Source organism: Apteryx rowi, unplaced genomic scaffold (assembly GCF_003343035.1).
Source record: "Apteryx rowi isolate R43461 unplaced genomic scaffold, aptRow1 scaffold_633, whole genome shotgun sequence".
NCBI classification, from domain to species: Eukaryota; Metazoa; Chordata; class Aves; order Apterygiformes; family Apterygidae; genus Apteryx; species Apteryx rowi.
This window is the reverse complement of record NW_020450909.1, coordinates 5,338-14,082: the sequence shown is the minus strand read 5'-3', so window position 1 is coordinate 14,082 and position 8,745 is coordinate 5,338.

The window sequence follows — 8,745 nt, the reverse complement described above, 5'->3', positions numbered from 1 at the left end:
GCAGCAGCAGCAGCAGCAGCAGCAGCAGCAGGAGGGCGTGCGTGCGTGCGTGCGTGCGTGCGTGGGGGCGAGCGCAGACAGTTGTAGAGGAGCAAACGCACAAGCGAGCCCACCTGATAAATGCCGGTTGAGCTGTAACTCCACAGTTACGGTAGGCTGCTGGTTCATATGACCTCCACTGTATGTTGAGAACAATTCACTGTCCTTTTGTGTATTCTTCTGAGGAACCCTCAAGTCCTTCATGTCCCTTAGCAGCAAGCCTCCCACTTGTTTTGTTTATATTCAACACACGTGCACACAGACAATTCCTAGAAGTTTGCATCCTAATACTTGTAAGCGCCTCGAATCGGGGGCCTTATTATCCCAGTATTAAAATGTTAAGTCCAGTATCTGTGCTGTTAGTGCTTATAACTAATCTCTTTGTAATACTGTCCCAGTGACCAGAAAGTTATTAGGAAGGTTCGTGCCCTCAGCCCTGACTCACGATGGCTTTTTCCTCCCTGAGAAGGCACAAAATACAATTACCAGCAGAATCAGCTAGTCTTGGTGACAGGAAGGATTTGAATTTCGGTGCCTGTCATGTTGTGAGGGATCCTTCAGACCACATCCTATTCTGTTAGTCCAGGAGCAAATAAAATAAGTAGCAAGACACTGAAAGACCTCATGAGAGCCAAATCAAGTGAAAGATGAATCTTCGGTAAGTAAGCACTGGTGCAATTTCAGGGATTAGTATTGATACCATCCTTTGTCTAAGGGCAATGAATGAGAGCTTTTTCTGCCAGCAGAGATTTGACCACTGAAGGGATCGATGTTATGAGCAGTTGCGGTTAAGGGGGTCTTGTTCTTGGACTTCTTCACCCTGAAAAAGAAAGGGTCTTAAACTGTTTGACTTGAGAGTCAGTTTAATTGCTCCACCAGCTGGAGAATTTATCACAGAAGGAAAAACACTAAGTAGCAGTGACGTTGGGGCTTGAATTAGACAAATGACTTCTGTAAACGCCATTTCCATACATCTGTCTTTTGCAATAAATATTTGAACAATAAGTTGCTTTATCATAATTATGCTACAGGGAGGCAAAAAGAATCAATGATTCTGCAATGTGTTCCCTACTTTTATTCATCACATAGAGTCAAGACCTCTTGATTCCGTATCTACAGTGTTCAAATTCTGAAAAAATGAAGGATTGTCTAGGGCAACCCGTGCCAGCACTTATCCTAAAAGAAATTAGCACATTTTAAGTTCTCTGCTTATGGAGAGGAATTGTATTTCAGGTATGCACAAAGAATCCACTAGGAGCATGTAGCATGAGTTTCCTGCTATATCATTAGGTTATCTTACATATCAGTTTACAGCCACAGCAAGCACATTAGGCAATCAGACCCTTCTGTTTTCTGTGGTATGTATTTTAGTCTTACGGATTAAAAGAGTTTGGTTTCATTGAAGACTTAAGGTTCAACGTAAGAGGTATCTGGATAAAATGTTATGGTCTACAGTACATAGAAGACCAGACAAATGAGGTTAGTAGTGTGCCCCAATACAAATGAATCGATAGAGTAGACCAGTTGCTGCTAGGGATTTGATGCCTGTGCTGTAGGTATTGCATGGGGCTTTATTGCAGATGAGTTCTTATCTGGACCTGTGGACTGAATGCTCATTAATGGCTGGAGTGCCTTAAGTGAATGCCTCAAGTACATCTGCTTCGCTTTTATCCAAACAGAATCCAGCTTGCATTCTAAGACTATGTCATGATATGAACCAAAGCACAACAGTATGAGTGCAAATGATCAGCAGATTTACTTCTAAAGTGCATTTGTTGATCTGAAGTATAATGCTAGTGTAGAGGCACTCTTAGTGTGCAGTTCTTGCTGGACTTGAGCTTTATAAGCTCTCAAAAGCAAGTACTCTATGCAGATCACTACAGCATGACTGATTACAAACATATACATGTACGTGCTCATGTCTTGCAATCAGCCTCTGACATGGAGTTTTTTTGAGTTGTCTAATGCTTAGACAGTTTATGTCCTCTACTGTTCTAACTGCAACCTCCTGCACCTATGTAGGGGAGCTCACTCCTGGGTCACCTCTATGTTGCTAACATGGCACCACAGACATTAATGCGCACTGAACATCACTTGCTAATTGCCATTCCCTGTTATCCTTTTAGTCACATGCAGTTAAACATCTTCCAGGGTTTCAGCATCCTTAAAACTTTTAAAAAAGGGAAAAACTACAAAACTACCCATTTTGAGAGCCCCATTTTGAATGCTTCTTCAATTCTACTATCTCTTCTTCCATAGAGACTTCAGTAAAGCTCACACAAAATCCTAGCCTCATACAAAGAAAAATGTTCACCCAGCTGTGTAGGCCAAGGTGTAATTTTAAGTGAAGCAGAATGGGTAAACACTTTTGTTCCCCGTTTTCTTCTTTCAGTCAAGAAAATCTCAAGGCAGGCTAGCTAACATGCCAGGCTCGGCCAAGCTTTTTCCTAGTCAAAGGCTCCTCTTTGTTTAGCATTTCTAGACCTTTGAAAGGAAACTTAACCCCTTTGTGGGTGGGTCCTTTGTGCCTGTGTCCTTTTTAAAGGAATATCTGTTGAATCTCTGGACAGTATTATAATGAGGGCTAATTAGATTGTAGGCTGCCATTATCCTTTATGGGCCACGGTGGAGTTTATACTTCCCAGCTATTGAGAAACAGGCAGCATAGTCTTTTGTGACTGTGGCTGAAATACATTTGCAATGGATTTGCTTTTCCTGTGGGATTTGGTCTTAAATTCTTTCAGCAAAGTAAAAATGAGTAATTTTGCTAATTTACTCTTTATCTTGCTATATGATTGCAACTTTTCAGTACTTTGTAAAATGTTTGCATTTCAGCCTTTTGATCAAATCCATAAATCATAGTAAGGTAGACTATTAACATTTAATATATGATATTCAAGGCTAGCCTGTGATTCTTCAGGTCCTGATGTTTAAATATTTGCATATATGTAAATTGTGCAAAGCCTCAACTGAATTTTCATAAGTCACATACTGTAAGTTTATTTGAAAATTTGAGAGTTTGACATAGGTCATACTTGTCATAAAGTGGAGATGTAAGAGAGGCTTAGAAAGGAAAGCTTGTCAAAAGCACTGGTATGTCTYGGATGGGAGAGGTTAAGAAATGCTATCTACTACAGGGAGGAGGAGGCAGGATGCTTGCAAATATGTCAGAGGATTGAATGGAAAAAAGGACTGAAAAGGTGGGTTTCCCATCCAGTTGTTATTATAAATCAGTGAAGCATGCCGTTTTTGCTGTTTTGCCGGTTAGACAGAATAAAGTGTAACATCTTGGAGTCCAAGTTTTAGTCTTTTCTATGAAGGCTAGCAGATGAGAATGCTTAAGAGGGTTTTTGTTGTTGTTTTTTAAAGGAACTACAGTTGTTTTTTTGGACAGCATTGTATTTTGTGAATATCAAAGAATAATTGGGTGAATGGTCTTTGAGAGGTGTTTTGAGACCTGAGCAAGGAGGTGCCTTTTCTTAAGCAGTTGGTTTAAAGGGAAATGAGTTGTTTACAAGGAATTATGCCACAAGCAGTTGCCTCCAGAGAATAGTGCATAATAATGCACACTTGAGCTCGGAGAAAATTGGTGAGTACTGCCTCATCGCAATATGTTCATAATGATGCACCTGATATTTGAGGTAGAGTGTACAAACTGTGCCAAGGTAAGTGTACTTGGACGTGTGGGAGTGTGATTCCCTTTGATTCTACCTGAGCAGATATGCAAAAATTAAGCTTTTCTTGCAATAGATATAAGTGTAATTGTTGGAAACATTATAATTTAAAAGACCACAGGCAAGTACTGAAGAAAAGCCTGCCTATGCCTAAGACAGAAGAGTTTTTAGAACTGTTCTTAAATGTGTGTTTTTTATATATAATGTATATATACAATATATATAGTTCTGCAGTCAGGTGAACTATCATTGAAGGTAGTAGGTGGCCACACGTATCAGAGGAGAATTCAACACAAAGTATTTAGTAAAGGCAGCCATTTATCTGTTGTAACTGGGCCCATTGTTGATACTAATACTAAACTTTAGGCAAGGTTTTATTTATTTATTCCCAATATATTTTCTTAAAATAAGGAAATTTACTTTGCACAGATATAAAGGATAAAAATAGAAGGATGGAGAAAAAAGAAAACAAAAGTGAAAAGGCCATCTTTATGCCAGGTCTAAAGAACAGTGTGCTTAGTAATACTTTTGCAGCTATATGTTTATATGATGGCTGATAATATTATTGCCAATTTAGTTTTAAGTGTAGGCTTAAGATTTAAAGTCAGATAATTAACTGAACATATTTTGTACTGTATACTTCACGGTATGTATCTACATACTTAACAATGGGAAATAGAGGTGGGCCAGAGACAGCCCCTCACTATTTAAAGGAGATATGTGGAACAGAATTTAGGTGACTTGGAAATATCTTCCATTCATCCTTTCTGAAAGTTATACTTTGCATTACTCTGAAAAAAAGACTATGAACTTTCTTGCTGTAATGGAGAAATGTGCAGATAAAATTTGCTGCATTCAGCCTTCCTGTTAGATTAGAATTTCCAATACTGATGCTTTTATATAGAAAAAGTCTTATTGTGCAAATCAGGAGTTGTGAATATGTAAGTGAAGCAGAAAGTGGGTAAGCAGCTTAACTTTTCTTCACATTTGGGTCAGATACATTGTATGCAGCAAAGCTGATTGACTGTAAAGGTTTTTATTTCTTCATTTCATATGCTTTCTAATGATTACCAAGGTCAGTGTTAGAGCAAGAAAGAAAGTTAAGTTAACGGGCCTCTGAGGTGCGAAAGAGCAATACTGATCAGGAATATTCTATCCATCCACAGATAATGTGACCCTCTGTAAACCAGTGCAAATGTTCGTCTGTTGTAGGATACAGTCTAACAAGAATGTAGCCTTTGGGAAATGGTTTATGTGCTCAAAACACGTAGTCTATCAGTTATAAATTACCTGAAGTCCGGTTTTAAGAGGTTACCCATCACACTTGGAGATAGCTGTCAGCAAATTCTTGAAGAAGCTGGGTACACAGTATTGTTTGGGAGTATCAGTGAACAATAAAAAGCAGAACTGCTTGCCATGGAGAAATATGAGTCAGCTTCTTATTCATTGAAAATGCACAAAAGAAGACAAACAAAATTTGCACAAATAATTATGAAGTCTGAAGATTTAACCCTGTATATAACTGTATACTAAGTGTCCACCTTCTCTTAGACCCTCTTTTTAGAAGACAGTCCTGACAGAAGAATTGTTACCAGATAGCTTTTTAGTATAAATGGAGGTACCTATGCAACTAACACACACCTCACCAGGCCTGCCTCAACTTTCTGGATGATCTTGTTAAAATCAGCTCTGTGATGGCTTAAATCCCCTAAGCACAGCACCATGCTACCTCCCCTGAACACCTATGCAAAGGGGCAAGAGGTGGGAAAGAAACATGCAGTAGGAATAGCATAGGTGCCCTACACCAATTTGATAGTGTTGCTTACATAAAAAAGCTATGTTATTGCTAATTCGTACTGAAGACTTAATATGTGTAGTCTATGAATTGAGTTGGAACAAATCTCTTCCCTAAATCACTGATCAAAAGTTGTAGAATTATTTAGCTGCACCCTGTCTCTGCCTCAAATTCTCCATAAGACTGGACTAGCAATGCTTCCTGTCTTATATGCATACTGAAAGTTCTTCTCAGCAAAGACTATTTTATCATATATTTAAAAATTATAAATATGTAATTATACATCACTCCATTACACCTGGGACTTCTGAGGACATCTAAGAGGAAAAAAACACTATGTTTTTTTAAAACAGCTATAGATTCTTTTCTGTAACAACTAACTTTAATGGGCAGCACTGTAAAATCAAGTAAATGTGAGATATCTTCTATTGTGAATCTGGTAATAATTATCTGGTTCAGCTACAGTAGGGTTTAACTGATCAAGAGATAGCAGTAATATGCATCTAATACAACAGTCAGGATACTAAGAGCATCTCATTCACTAGCAGAGAGACAGTGCTGGCTAGCAACGACAATATTAACCAAATCCCCATCTCAAAGATTTCACACAGCCAGTTTATTACCTGGTATGTTATCTGGTAAATCTGACTAGTTACTGTCATTATAAGACTAACATAGTTAAAGAAATTCTGACAGTTGCTAGGGATAATTGAAAATGCATAAGACTTCATTTTTTTGCCAAAATTTTTATGTGAATGGGGGTGGAAGAAATTATGTTTATGGACATTTTGCAAAAAATATATCGCATTTTCAAGCATCTTCAAGTCTTGCATACACTTATGCACCCATTATTATCTATAAGCAACCCAGATGGCACACTGGGATTCAGAACCCAATCTAAACCCTTGAAAGATTCCATATAATTTCAGCTGGTTTAGATGAATCACAAAGCTATCCTTTCCCTTTATGTTTTCTAAACCTAAGGAGTCCAGGGTTTGTGAGGTTTTTTGCTTTGTTTTTCTTGCTGGCTTCCTAATATAAGAGATGTCCTTCTTAACAGAATAAATGATATTTTGAATGTTTACAACACAATTTTGAGAGAGGTATTTTTTTAAATTCAGGAATTTCCAGTGGAAGCTGAGGAAACTTCATATTCTTCACCTTGTCACTGAAAACATATCCAACTCTGTCTATTATCCTGGTAAAAGATTCACTAAGGGACAACAGTCTGTTGCCTGTGATAGAACTGAACATAGCATAATGGATTCAGATGGAAGAACTGCACAAACTTAATTCTTCCTGGGCCAACAGGCCTAATTAAAACCTTATTAATTGTTTTATAATGATATCTCTCCTCTTGGGAATTACTAGTCTGTGATGGGGACATGATGTACTGCAGGTGAATGCAAACTACTAACATTCAGTGTTAGTATAAATTTTAAATGATTACCTAAATCCCTGTGAACTGCATAATTTTAATGTAAAAGTAATCTTTTTAGGGTACTTAGGATAATGGGAACACTTAAGTACTATGTTTTTTCCACTTATTTGATATAGTTGTTCTACCCTTCATGAATAAATTAGCATGCCTAAATAGCTCCATACTTTTATTAGAATTAATCTATAAAGTTTCCTGATTCAACTAACCATCCAAATATGTGTCCAGTTTTAACATCTTTAGTGAATCTGAAGTGAATATTTGATTTTTTTTCTTCTGCATGAGAATGATACAGGATCAAGACTGAGCTCATGCAACTTATTTATTCAAGACCAGTGTTCTGTCATCATTAAAACATTTAAACCAATACAGTAGAGTGTAGTTTCTGTGCTACAACCAGTACATGATAGATTTTGAGTAACATCATTCTTCTCTCAGTAGCACGAGCAGATATTCTTAGTTTTCACTGATGTGTCAGTAAGTTGAAAGGGAAAAGAAATAAATGAACAAAATACCAAAGGAAAACAAAAAGCAGCTCAAAATGAAAGTGTGCATGCAAATGAAAGTATGTGATAGTGGCAGGAAGTGATTGCATCCTAAGTCGTCTACCTTTTCTTCAGATTTTGCATTATTCTCTACAATTATAGCAATGGATTAATTAATTTTCATTAAAAAAGAACAGCCCCCTCCCCAGTGTTATTAGGTTGAACAGATATACCATGTGGAGATTGTTACCATTTGCTAATTTTCAATTAATTTATTAAGATCTGCTCTCATTTTTTAATTTTCAGTAATCAGTGCCACTCTGTTATGAAAGCACCTCTGTAGTCTAGACAGTTCGTACTCATTTATGTGATAAATAATGGATAAATACTGAGTGTGTCATTAGCCGTTAATGCAGTGGATTGATTCCCTGCAGCACATATTCTCCATCCTTGTTTCAGCACTTATGCCACCTGTCTCTTGCACTTACTGCGTGATGCTTCAATAGCAGGGAATGGGGTTTCCTGATCATTCTTAATTTAGCTCATTTTTATCACTCATAAACAGGCTGACAGAAAATAAAGCTAATCTTTCTGATATGACAGAGAGATGGGCAAATCAAAAGGTACTACTACTACCTTTGTGACTGCTATCACTACTCTATCCTGTAGTTTTAGCACAATACAGATTACTTGTAGATAACCAGACAGAATCAGTGAACTTGTTTCTTTTCTCAGATTTCCATTTTCATATATTGCCATTCTTTTGGCCAAGTGGCTGGGACAAACAGAAGTTATTTAAAGTATCTCTTCCCATTGCCTTCTGGTGTAGAAACAGGGATTCAAAGTGAAGTTATTGGCTTTCCACTCTCCACTTTACAACAACAGATATCTGCAAAAGTAGAGGAAAAAGGGAAAGGTACCAGGGACACATTACCTCCTCAAAGCAGAAATATGTGGCGGGCATCTCTTTGGTCTCTCTCTCCAAGACTAATCAAACTCGCACTGTGTAAATGGCAGTACTCCTTTTGTCTGCACTGGGATTAAGTCTGGGCCTCTAGAAAGAGAATCCTGTTCATTAGAGTGCATGATCCCTTGCTTTGCCTCTCTCTGTCACACACACATGCATATGCACACACTTAATATCTAAGAGAATGTAAACAGAATCACAGAATGGTTGAGGTTGGAAGGGACCTCTGGAGATCATCTAGTCCAACCCCCCTGCTCAAGCAGCATCACCTAGAGCACATTGCACAGGATCACGTCCAGGCGCGTTTTGAATATCTCCAGAGAAGGAGACTCCACAACCTCTCTGGG